Source organism: Perissodus microlepis, chromosome 18 (genome assembly GCF_051167445.1).
Source record: "Perissodus microlepis isolate ML-2025 ecotype Zambia chromosome 18, ASM5116744v1, whole genome shotgun sequence".
NCBI lineage: Eukaryota > Metazoa > Chordata > Actinopteri > Cichliformes > Cichlidae > Perissodus > Perissodus microlepis.
The window spans coordinates 19862070-19875524 of record NC_140478.1 but is presented as its reverse complement, the minus strand read 5'-3'; the positions used below and the strand labels follow the sequence as shown (position 1 = coordinate 19875524).

Genomic DNA, 13455 nt, shown 5'->3' with positions numbered 1-13455 from the left:
ACAGATCACTGAGAGGTTGTCAGAGAGATATCTGCATGTGCTGTGTGCCAAGTAAAACTCAAGTACCTCCTTTAGGATGATTATTTTTTGCATCCCATATTGATGAAATCTGCAAAATTCACTCTGATTTCCGCAAAATTTGTCCATTGCTTCTTTTGCAAATCATGATTGAGGAAGCATGTGTTCAGTGTTAAGGAGATAGTGCGTCCTCCAGAATAAGAGACAAAGTGCCTCTGTTGTCAAAAGCTTTTTACTCGCATCTGCTCAAAACTTTTAATTGTCTCTGTGCTGGAAGTCAAACTCTTGAAATTGCTGCTTTATCGGACCACATGGCTGTTTTGCCAGATTCAGTGGAAAAAAAACAACACATTTAAGCTGAAATTTCAAGAGAGACGGTTGACTAATGACAGACATATTGTCAGTTCCCTAACAGGATTTAAGAGGTGGACATGGCAGCTAACAAAAAGCAACTGTGATTAGTGATTACGCTCTTGTTCCATTAAGTGCTTCTTCCCACCCTAACAGTACAATTAGGGTTTGTGTAAGCACGCAGTAACCTAGCTGCCCTAAAAGGCAGAGCATTGTGTTTTACTACAGCACGTTTCATGCTGTAAGCTCGGAAAAGCTCTGACCCGCATGAGCTGATGCAGCTCGTGCAGTCAAAATGGGGCTAGAAATTTTCATTCACATCTGCAGCAGCAGCGGCCGAACAACTCGCTCAACACAGTGATCAAGTATTGAGCTTTCAAACGTTGCCACAGTTGTATTTAGAATGTCTGCATACACAGGGACACACACATACACAAACACACTGTGCAGGCAGAGCAGCACACGAAGTTGGTTCTGTGTGTTTTGGCTGAGGCTGTTGTGCATTCAACAGGCAGTTCGCCCAGGTTCTGAGGTACAGTGCATTTTCCCAGTGATGTGGTCCATCACTGTACCGCAGGACCTCTAGGCTCATTGGTTTAGATGGCAGAGGAAAACAATTATAACATAGCTGTGTATTTATAGCTGATTCAACACTGAGTCGTTCAAAGGCTCTGTCTGTGAATGGTGTTTACCCGTTTTTAAGTTTGGTGTTTGCTTAGTGTTCCTCTCCACAAAAAAGTATTTATTTTTTTCCAGACTGTAACCAAACAGGATGTAGATGTTCACTGAATCTAAACTAAGAGCGGAAAAATCTGGGTCTGTGTTTGAAGAAAGAATATGAAGGAATATTTTAAAAATTGAGACGTGCTGTTTTCAAAATACAGCGTTTTACAACTTTCCCAGAGGCTCTGCGAGTCCTCGAATTAAAAATACAAATATCAAAATGCGTACTCGCTATTTTTATCTGAACGAAATTGGCTGATACAGGGACTGACAAGGAATATCTCAATTGTGTTTTACACCGCAGCAGGCAAGCTGTAGTGACAGCGAACAGACAAAGCACTGCCTCATAGAGCCTTTGTTCAGTGTGACTGCCTGCCTCACTTACTCGGTTATTACATTTATTAAGAGGCAGCACTGCTTTCAGGAAAGCTTGGTGAGCGTTTAATTTTTACCTCATGACTGTGTTTTCCCTCTGTGATGACTTGCATGTGTTCGGATCCTAACTGGAAGAACTCAAACTGTAACTGCATCTGCATGACATTGTCAAGGTTTGTGTCAGCTCTGGACAGAATCTGACTGTGACGGCTGTCATGTTTAGTATTGCACAAGGCAGTTTTGACTAGTTTCACTAGGTGTGGAAAATATCAGTTGTTGACATTTTTAGCCAAAACTTTTTTCCTTTCGTTTCTTTTTCCCCCTCTTTTTTGTGCAGAGAATTAGCAGTTTTCCTTGTGGCTAAAATTCTAGATTAAGTAGTTCAATCAATGTTGTGTTAAACCAGAGACCGCCAATTTCCCTGAGGATATTTTTCAAAGTCATACCGAACTGAACTGACTGATGCAGAACTCTTAAATTCCCCACAGATGAACGACGTCTGTGTTTTTCTCACCAGAGAACAGCTCAATTGATATTCATAGACATGGTTGATCAATTTGAAATCAAGGGATCACGGTTGTGGTCGACAGCCAAATCCAAGAGGAGAGCAGAGCACACAGAAAATACATTTTCATAATAAAGTACCCTCTGTGTCATCAGTTAAAAGACTTTAAAGTTACTGATCCCCCCAAAAAAGCAAACAATGAATACCCCCCCCCCCCCTTTTCCCAATAATCATTCAAAGTAGCTTTATCCATCTCTGTTGAATCATCCTCAATAGAGATTCATAACATAGATTAGAGTGGCGGATAATCTCATCCCAATCTGTCACTGGTAATTAGGGGCAGCAGATATCGCCTTACTGATTCAAATGAACTGCTGCTGCATCTGTGAAATAGGCTTTATTATTGAAATTCATTTCTGCATACCCATTTGACCGATCTCAAATATGACTTATGATAATTTTCTCCCACTTGTCTGTGTTTGCGCGAATATATGTGTGTCTGAAGATGCATGAAATGAGCCGTCCTCCTAAATTTATTCCAGAAATGTGCTTTTCACTTAGTCATTAAGAGAAAACTGCTGAAACTACAGACTGTTTGATTGCTGCTTTTAATTCTACTTCATATGCAGCTTCACGCACAGAGTTAGCCTCCAAACTTTCTCCGATAAGAGCCGATCCAGTGTGGTAATTCTATTTATTCACTATGTATTGTTAATTAATAATAAATGCTGATAAATTGTTGTCTTCATTTTAAATTGGAATAGTTCAGTGAAAACTGAACAAAAAGAGAAGAAAAACAAAAACAGTGCTTCATCCCTCACCTAGCGTCAGTGCATTGGAGAAACAGTTAACGCAATGGATGATTGTAGCATCAGTTTTTGAAGTCACAAAGGGAAAATGAGCTACAATGACAAAAAAACAAAACCAAAACCAAAACACTATTTTGGGAATTGGCTGACTTCTGCAGCCAGTGTAAGGTGATCGTTCAAGAAACTTTGTTTTTCATCTGATGTTGAAGTGTTAATGTATATAACGATAAAATATAATCCGGCACACATTTTCTTTTTAAGTATCTCTGCATTGTTTCTCCTTGTCGGTGTCCTACCAATGCCTCCTTGAATTTGTTTTCACATGTACATCATCTACCAAAAACAGTATAGCCTGTATAGCCAGTATGTCGCCTATCTGGTGCAAGATTTTCCTTCCATTTCATACATTGTACCATATTTCATTGATTATATTATATTATACTATATTGTACTATATAGAGACAATGTTTTTTGCGTGTTTTCACCAACTGTTCATAGTTTGTGTCAGTTATTTCTTCACACTCAGCTTGTCTACATCTATACACTCACTGGCCACTTCATTAGTTACATCTTGCTTGTACTGTAACTGCCTTTTAATTTCACAGCTGCCTCAACAAGGTGCTGAAAACATTTGCTCCAAATTGACATGACAGCATCACACAGGTGCTGCAGATTTGTATTTCCTCTCTGCTCTGCTGGATTGAAATCTGGTGACTGTGAAGGGCATGTGATTGCAGTGAACTCACTGTCATGTTCAAGAAACCAATTTGAGATCTGAGTGTTGTGATATGGTGCATTAGCCATCAGAAGATGGATACACTGTGGTCATAAAGGAATGGACATGTTCAGGAATGTTACTCAGGTAGGTTGTGGTGTGTAACCATTGTGTTTTAATGGTATTGTGTCAAGACAATATTGTCCAATATTGGAGAGGCCATGTGAACAGTAGTCACTAGTTTTCTGTTCCTAGCTGTGTGTGTGGTACCCGGTGTGGTCTTCTGCTGCTTTAGCCCAGATGCATCAAGTTTTGACATGCGCATTTAGAGATGCTCTTCTGTGAACCTTGGTTGTAATGAATGGTTCAGTTACTTTCTATCAGCTCAGGTTTTCCTCTGGTGTCAACAAGGCATTTTTATTGGGAGCGCTCGCTGGATATTTTCTCTTTCTCAGGCCATTCTCTGTAAACTTTAGAGATGGCTGTGCAGGAAAATCCCCCTAGATCAGCAGGTTCTGAAATACTCAGAGCAGCCTGTCAGCCATCAACAACCACGTTCATAGTGACTTTCTTCCCCATTCTTTCGCTCACTTTGAATTTCAGCAGGTTACCTTGGCCATGTTTACATGTCTAAGTGCACTGAGTTGGTGCCGTGTGATTTATGAATATTTTCATTAATGGGCAATTGAACAGGTGTACCTAACAAAGAGGCCAGTGAGTGTATAAATATTTGTCTGCATGTGTGTTTCTCTGCTTATATTACCATCAGTGCACTGAGTGTGATGAAAATGCTGGCCTCACCGGCCACTATTTTATTTCATTTCCTCAGGGAGTTCAAACAGTTTGGATGTGGCTTTGATCTCGATGCCTTTTCTGTTTAGCCCCCATTAGGACAGAGAGGGACAACAAAGCCTGCCAGGGCCCATTTACACATGTCAGTGGACACCTCACTGACAACTGTCCACCGCGTGCCAGACTGAAGCCATTTTATATGGGAAAACCACCTTCCTGTCATATATATTTATATTTATATATATATATCTTATACTTCATATATTGAATATTTCATGATGAAAGGCTTACTTGCTTTTTTTTCTTGATGACAAATTTTCAAAGGGCTACTTGAGGGTTAAGATTTGGATTTAGAGTTCGAGCTGGAATGCGGTGTAGATTAGAGCAAGGGGTGTGATTATATAGACACTTAGTTATTGAGGTAGCCCTGACATCTAAAGGCACTGCAGCTCAAGAAAACAAATCCAAATTGAAAAGCACAAGAACATATCATAACTAATTTGCCAACACAGAGGCAGCACTTAGAAAATAAAAGGCTTCAATTACAGGAAACACAATGGAAGAGCAAAACATGTTGCAGTGATGTGATGAAAGATTGAAGATGTTGTCTTAATTTGCTTGCGTGTTATCTTTTTGCTTTTTTAAAATATTTTTTTCTTTGGTTTTTGTTCAAATTGCTGTACAATGAGCTTTCAGGGCCACTGTGCAGCATTCTTTTACTCTTTGGATTAGTAGCTAAGGAATACATCATGTCAATAAGTGTCCTCACAAAGATAGGCATTGAAATGTGTGTGTGTTTGATGCATGGCTGGACTTTCTGACCTTTACATTTCCCAAGATGGAGGGGAGAAGAAGTAGGAGGTGTGTCAGCAATGATTAAATAGTGAAGTGAGGTTTTAACATGAAAATTTACTCAACTTTGTTACCCAGTTTCAGACTACACCTGAATCATGTGATACACGCTTTGTTATCTAACCTTACACACAATGAAGAAATGACTACTGCTTACAACAAAGGGGTTTCTTTAAGCAATCCATTACAGCACTACCGTTATGCTCGAGTTCATCTGTTTTCACTGGGATTTGTGATAAGTTGCTTATTAATTAACCTGCTTAGCACTCAGAAAAATAACCGTAGGAAGTCACTGAGCCCTAACACAGTTTACATCTTACTTTTTCAGTAAGTTTAAACTCAGCAGCTTATGCTTAGTGGAGGGATTTGCTAATTGCTCCTAATCATGAGCGAATCAAAAACTACTGGACAGGCTAAAGGAGGACTGCCAAGCAAGTGATGTGGATCCATTAAAATCCATTTGAGGAAAAAAACAAACAAACAAAACACTAATTAATAATCTAGCACGTGAGTTCACATGAGTTTGTGATGCGCCACCATCTACCACTCAAACACAGAATCTTTTATATTGGATCCACTTTAGCTTGTTCTCTTCATCACTAGAAGTGCAGCTTTGCAGAAAAATAACTGCATTTAAAGGCGAGATAAGGAGCCATTTTAAATGGTCATCACTGAAGTGAGCTCATAGTGATCATTTAATGCATCTCTCTGAGTTACACCCAATTTCTAACCATGCACTATTTGTGCTACATGAAATCTCTAAACATCAGTCACTGTGCCTTGTGTGCCCACACCTAACCGAGGTGCTGCACTGTGTGTGCTCTCAGTCTGCCTCTCTGCTTTTGCTTCACTTTCATACCTTTTACAAATTACTACTTGCTTCTGAAATTGCTACCTTTTGTCTGTGGCCACAGGGCAAAATAATATAATCTAGTTAGTGAAAAAGCCCTTTAATGTTTGTTCTAATCAGTGAGTTTAAATGCATTACTCTGCATTACTCTCTTGGGCATTGGATCTTTGCTATAGAGCAACAGAGTGGGGGAAATAATGGATTTCTTGCTGTTGGAACCTGGTGTTAGTAGGGAGCGAGTCACTGTGTGACCAAATCATTTTTCATACATTGATTTTGAATTTAATATGCAGTGAGGTGAGCAACAGAGAGTGAGGGAGGGATCAGAATCATCAGCCTCATAAGGGCCACAGGAGGCCAGTTTTTGGTTTCAGTTTTTGGGGCATGTATTCTTACTTTATTTTCAATGTTTCACTGCTTTTTTACAGCCTTAAAATGTTTTGCACACACTCAGCATCATGCTTCTTTGCTTCAAGATGGTGAAATCACAAGAACACAGTCTTTATGTTTTTTTCCCCTTTTCTTTATATAATGGGCTTTATCAGCTGTGTTGTGGATTTGGTGGTCAAGCTTTTCAGCTAGTTCTGCCTTTTCTGTTTCCCTCAGTTTGTCCATGCTAGAGATGACTGTGGCTCTTGACAGGAATGCACAAGTTAGAGGCCGATGTGTCCATTCTCCTCCTATCGTGCTAAAGGAGACAGCATGAGAGCAGCCTGTTTGGACAAGTGTTGGTTCGCTCAGTGTATTCACGTTATTGTAATGTTAAGAGGGATAAGAGAGTTATGCAACAAAAATATTTATCACGATATACATTTGAAAATTTGCGATAATGATATAACTGACGATATAATTGACAGTAGACAAAATACTTTACAACTCCTCAACTTTATTAGTGCAAAAAACCCCATCAATGTATTTTCACTTAAACAAGCAGCTGTTTTTTATGTGCATTAAAGTTATATAAAAATGTAACAGTGCAAAATCCTTGCTGACAGTTTAACCAAAAGGCATTTCCAGTGGAAACTGGCTGACATATCCTCAGCATAACCATGTATAATATTCACAAAACTTAAAAAGAGCTTATACACACACAATACGGTAATATTATGTTGAAGCACAGTACGTATCACTCCGCGAGGCGCCTGCCTACGATAGCCGTAATGCTCCGACAATCCATCAAGCGGTGCAGCTTCGTAGCTTAGCAAAGTCGTACTAAAACATTTGAGAGATTTTCGAGCGCCATGTACGACATAAAATCGTTTCGAGGTCAGTAAACACAACCAGAATTCATACATAAGGCACACAGGATTATAAGGGGCACTGTCGATTTTCAGAAAAATCAAAGGATTGATTTTAAGTGTGCTGTATTTTCCAAACAACATGGTAATAACGACGGCCCGCTAGCATGCTCTACCAAAAATAGTGCTTTGTTGTGTATCTGACGGACGAAAGCTAAACCAGTTCCACACCACTGAAGTTGCAGCATTTTTACAAACCAATTCTGGTTCATCCGTTTCATTCAACGATCCGCTTTCGCTCTTCTCATTCTGCGTCGCTGCCATGTGCGTATGTAAACAAAGACACTGCGCATGCGCGTTTTACCCATATTCTATCGCGATATTTCATTTTCCTATCGTTGCCCAAAATTACACCGGTATTACCGTGAACGGTATGATATAGCCCAGCCCTACTGCAGACTAAAACTCAGAGCTGTATGACGTAGTGTAATCTAATATCTGAAGGGTTTTATGATATGATAAGAAGTTGCCAGAAGGAACATTGGACATCTGAAATGGTTTCATATAAACCCAACATTTCATAGTCCTGCTTAGAATTTAACATTTAATCCAAGTCTGGATGGAAGTCCAAGTCATTGCTTTATTTCTTTATGTATTTTCATATTAGAAAGCTCACGCTTTGTGCAGCGATTTCCACCGCTGACTTGATGACAGTGCAAGGTGAAAGCTTTTATACTTGTGTTGGAGGTGTAGTCATGGATGATGCTCTAACCACAGGAAGTATGGGGCTGAGTGGAGATGGCTCAGTGACACTGCACTCTGATTGAGTGGAGTCACTGAAAACACCAAAAATAACACATTTATACCTCAAACAACAGAGAGAATCGTGTAATTGTGCATGATGGACTGAAAAATCAACAGTAGCACATGAAGCTGAAGGACTTAAGAGCGGGTATTCTAGTGCACAGAGGGTATTTATACCCACCTTGGATAGGATATAATTTCTCCATCCTAATAAGATTATGCGGTTGGCAGATCTGAGACATCCTGTTTTGTAATTTGGTTTTTACAGCACGTGTTGTAGATTTAAGCAGTATGGAGGTGTAACCTCAGTAAGCGCTCGTTGCTATATGCACTTGCTGCTGTCAGTTTGCATGTTTGCCTGAACTTTCGTGGGATCAGCACGCGATTTACCTCACAGAGGCAACTTGTAGTGGGAAAAATAACCTTCACACACATACTCTCCTCACACTGAGAGTTTTACTCTCAGTAGCTGACACCACCTCCTGAGATAACTGCAGAATAATCTAATTCTTGTAACTTTCTCTCAGGAGTGCATTCATCTGTGTTGCGTATTGACCGATGCATTGCTCGCTTTCAGAGGGCCTGTGAGTCAGACCCATAACGCATGTGTTAATACGCGAGTCTTCAGTTTCACCAGCATGGTAAGGTAACACCATGGCAGTATTTGACTCAGGAAAGGGGTTGTTTTCTTGACTTACCATGACCTCTGCTTTTTTTTTTCTTAACTTTTCCACTTGAAGAATGCCAGAATATGTGTAACTCAATGCCACTTTTACACCTCAATGAAAAAAGTTACACTTCTCACTGATATTTTTATGATGGTTCCTATGTTCTGTGGACTTTAGCACCCACAAAAATATGGTGTTGTAGTGAAAACATCGCATTTTGTTTTATTTATTATTTTTTAAACTCCAGCTTCATTTGTTTAACCATAGCAACTCGTAAAAATCTGCTTCTTTAAACTCAGTGATGCTTCTCTTGATGCTTCTTCAAAAGCAACAGTAGTGAGCAGCAGTTATACAAAGATACTGACGAGAAACCAGCTGGTGATGTCAGTGATGCTTCACCCAATTGCATTTAACAATTTAGCAGAAAAACCTCTATTTATTTTTTCCTGTGGAGTTTCAGCTGACTAACAGCATCATGCACTGTGGTGATGCTTATCAAAGAGAAGCTAAATCTTTGAAGTACTCTAATTCATTGCAATAGTCTTTTCTCTCGTGTCGGTTTCTGATAAGATTAAGTCTGTGCAAAATTCAAATGCAAACAGTCTTGAGAATGACCAATATGAACATTTTTTTATTTAAGCATTGGAACTAGAAATTGTTGGACCTAAGACCAACAGTGTATTATAATCTCAACATTGCTAGAAGTCAGGGACACGCTGATTGATTGTCAGCTCTGTGACGAGTTTGAGTCCTATGCAGTCTTTTTTCATCAGTTACCCGCTGTATCAATATTGTGGTGCAGACTTCCTTGCGGGCAATATGCTTGGAATCCCAGAGCACCTCCGTTGAGTTGACATGTGAAAATTCTCAGCTATGCAGATGCCTTTGCCATTGACCGACAGTTCAGCTCAGCCCTACCCCCACTGTTAGCGAACGGATTGAATTTCAAATATACAGACTCTTCCAGTCTCATTCTGTCCTTTTAAATGCAACAACAAATTAGGTCGGTAGACAGTTCCAAGTCAATTCCTTAATTACTGTGGGCACAGAGAGTAGGATTTCACACGTGATTCAGTTGTTTGCGTAATTTGGAAGCGGTTCAAATTTCGGGTAGGAATACTCCCCTGGCACATGGCTTATGGCTAAGAAGAGGCTGGATTTCTTAAAAGGACCTTTATTAGTTTCATTGCAAAACTGAGGGGCTTATGGGTTTGTAAGTATGCAGTTCACAGCTCCAGATTTTCCAGCAATAAGTAAAAAATCCTTACAGTGCAGTACAGGGGGAAATCTCAGCCAATTTAAATTCAGATAACAGTGGGTGGATGGGTTTTTCTCTGTGTTAAATTGGTGGCATTTAAAGCCAAGCCCCTCTCAATGCGGTTAAAAAGTTATAGTTTGAGTCATCACAGATCTCAAGTTTGAGTGCTTCGTATAAGATACTTGTTGGTCGTGGAGAGATTTAATGAATGTTTTCAGACTGACATTTACAAAAAGTACCGTTCATTGTGTAGTGAAGGTCAGACACATGATTAATTTCAAGTTTTGTCACAAATTATTTTGCATGAATTCTTCTTCCAGCATTATAGCTTATTGCTCATTGGTTAAGGTTCACTGTGTCTCTCTTTGCTAGACTGTGATTAATGTGGCCCTATTAATGTAACGAATAGAAATAAAATATTGCAAAAATTAATTACATTTAAAAGATTTTTTTTAATATAATTTGGGTTATTTTATTGGAACAGGCAGTTTTTTATTACAATTATTTGTTGTTTTATTTTGGTGGATTCAGTTACTATTAAATATTTAAAATTGCAAAGACACCAAAAATATTGAATTAGTGCACTGTATGAGTCCCACAGCGGATGATGGTGCATAGTTGGCACTCAGTCATTGAACTGTCTGAATCCATATGTGGACTAACTTCAATGGATGCAATATTTAAAATGTAATCCTTAAACATGTAGCATGGTGTATGATCTCCATATACACTGATTATTATTCAGAGCTTTATTGTTCCATATTCAAAGTGTATTTCTACAAAATGTCCTTTTGTGATGTAGCTGTATTCATGGCTACAGAAATGCTATACTATACTTTAAACATGATGCAATGAAGATTTAAAATACATCAAAAATAAATGAAGGTAATAAATTTACCTTCTTTTCATAAAATCATTTCATTTCTATCTCATTTTAAAGAGATATGCATGTGTCCTCTCTCGTGGGAAATTGTGTTTCTTTGTAAAAAACAAACAAACAAACAAGCAATTATTTAAGTAAGAAACATATATTTCAACCAGCAATTTTTTAACAAAGAGAAAACAAAATAAACCAACAAGTGTGGCAGTATTGTTGTTGTCGAGGGTCAGGGTTAGTCTCAGTTTTGCATTCAATCATACATACTCCCATACAAGCATTTGGAGTGATAGCTGATAGTATTGAGCTGACCTGATGGGCGAGGAAGGCTGTTTATTATAGTGAGAAATAAATGATGTAGACATTAGGGTCTACATCATTTATTTAGCATGCTCTTACTCACTGCTTTAAGCTACATTAGCACAATACACTGACTGAATAACTATCCGATTTTTGACAAGAAAGAAGCATACCTATAATGAATAAGATTTGCCCGTTGTTATTGTCTGTCTTTTAAAGGAGTTCAATAGTAAATCAGACGGGTGCTTTTTAAAGATAAAAATGTAAGTTTTAAGGTTTCTGGGGGGGCAATTAAGCTTATCTGATCTGCAATGGAAAATATTGGTTTGAGTTTAGAGCACGTGACAGGGCAGACGTTGTTTTGTCTGGGATGAATTTGAAAGGGATCGATATCAGCTAAAGAGAAAAACTCTGAAAACATTATTGATATGCAAAGGATCGGCTGTCCTTTAATTCATCACTGCACTGCAACAGTAGGTGCATTTTAATTCAAAGATGTGAGCCTTTTCCCATTGCGCAACAATTCAAACTTAGTTTAAGGTTCGAAGGTTCAGAACTGGACTGAGTGGCTGTCTCCTTAAAAATAAAGTGGTCAAAAAATATATATTTCTTTATGTGCAGCACAGCTGTTGCTTTTATCTCTATTAACTTATTTTTACTTTCTATTGCTGTTTTCTGGTGAAGTACCAATTTGATATTTAGATTGATTATTGCTCCAATCCTGACTGAAAGAACAGCTTGTCAGTGACAAAATGCTACATGGGGTTGATCTCGTCAGAGTTCAGTTTCGTGCTTACTTTGCAGCAATTAAACCAGCTTTTCTTTGTAAGCTTTTTTAAACATGTGTTCAAGTGAGTTTACACCAATGAAAACCTCGAAGAGTGTCTCTTTCTTGGCCACATGCTTTTACTTTTGTTATTGCCAATCTTCACTTGTGGCTTGTGTGTGACAGGATGACAGAAAAGTGCAGTAATGAGTCTCAGACTGGGCTGTAATGAGTCTAAGTCAAAAGGTTTGGTTAAAAATGTTAATAGATTTTCATTTTTTTTATGTATGACCCGTGGACTTTGGCTATTCTAATAGTAAGCACAAATTCAGGGAATTGATATTCTTGGATCTGTTTATTTTTCACATATTCTTTTACAAAGTCAGTAAACTAGCGTTGAAGTCGAGCTTGGGGTCACCTTACTCATAACTGAATGATGAGTTTTGTCATTGCAATATATATAAAACACATAACATTGCAGTGAGAATAATATTACAGCAATCCCAAAAGGTTCATTCTGTTCATCTGGACGTAGCGTTTTCAGTTTCTCCCACTGAAAACGCTACGTCCAGATGAACAGAAACAACCATGCAGCAACTAAAAGGTATGTTATAGTTAGCTTTAGGATTCAAACTTAATTGTCATTACACATGTATGAACATTTACAGGATAACGAAATACAGTAGATAAAAGGGCTGCGGGTCGGATTCAAACCCGGGCCGGCTGCTCTCGGCCATGCGCCATATGGTTGGCTGCACATCCAACTAAGCTAAATCTGCACCCATGTTTGTGAGTCTGCTATGGTTCACTTTGGTCCAAGTGATGTTATCAAACAGCGAGTCCTAGGTTATGAGGGGACATCCACATGCTACCAAATTTTCTGTGACCGTAACAACTCGTGTTTACATTAAAATTCAGCTATTAGATAAGTGCAATTCAGTCAGGCTTTAGTGAAGTATCACAAGACCTCCAGCTTCCCATGTTCACAACAGAGTATAATCACCACTTAAAGTAGGAACACATGCAGATGAACAGATAAGCCGACAAAGGACAGGAAGAGAGAGAAAACCTGCAGTCGCACACACACACACACTCAAGCACAAACACACCTAAAGTAATGCTTTCAAAAGAAAACATATAATTAGACAAATTAAACCATTACTTAACAAAAACTCAGCACCATGACAATCCTGACTTTTTTCTGTTTTGCCACAGACCTTTTAATCACAGTTTCAAGTAATGTTTAGTGAAACAGGAGCGTGGTTCGAAGGCCTCAGCACCATTGGCCTTGTAAGAAAGTGTGGACGGCTCATGCTGACAGGTCAGCTGCAGGCCTCTCAGCTGGAGTACAGCACAAACAGTGTAGCCTGTGTCTGCTTTAATTTTCGCTGCTAAATAAAGTGCATCTTATTCACGTGCATTAATGTTAGTGTTTAAAAAATACATTAAATCCTTAAATGTTTTACTAAAGAGATCCTCTGTATATGTTTATCGCCAGTAAGTCCGTAATAAAATATATTTGCATTTTATTTAAAGGTTTTATAGAATCAGAAA

The 13455-nt window shown here is 38.7% G+C and overlaps 1 protein-coding gene across 1 annotated transcript in view; it reads left to right on the top strand.

Annotated features, from left to right (window-relative positions):
- Positions 1–13455, top strand: part of pth1r (parathyroid hormone 1 receptor) — a 47599-nt gene that overhangs the window by 1273 nt on the left and 32871 nt on the right. The gene's annotated exons all lie outside the window — the stretch shown is intronic.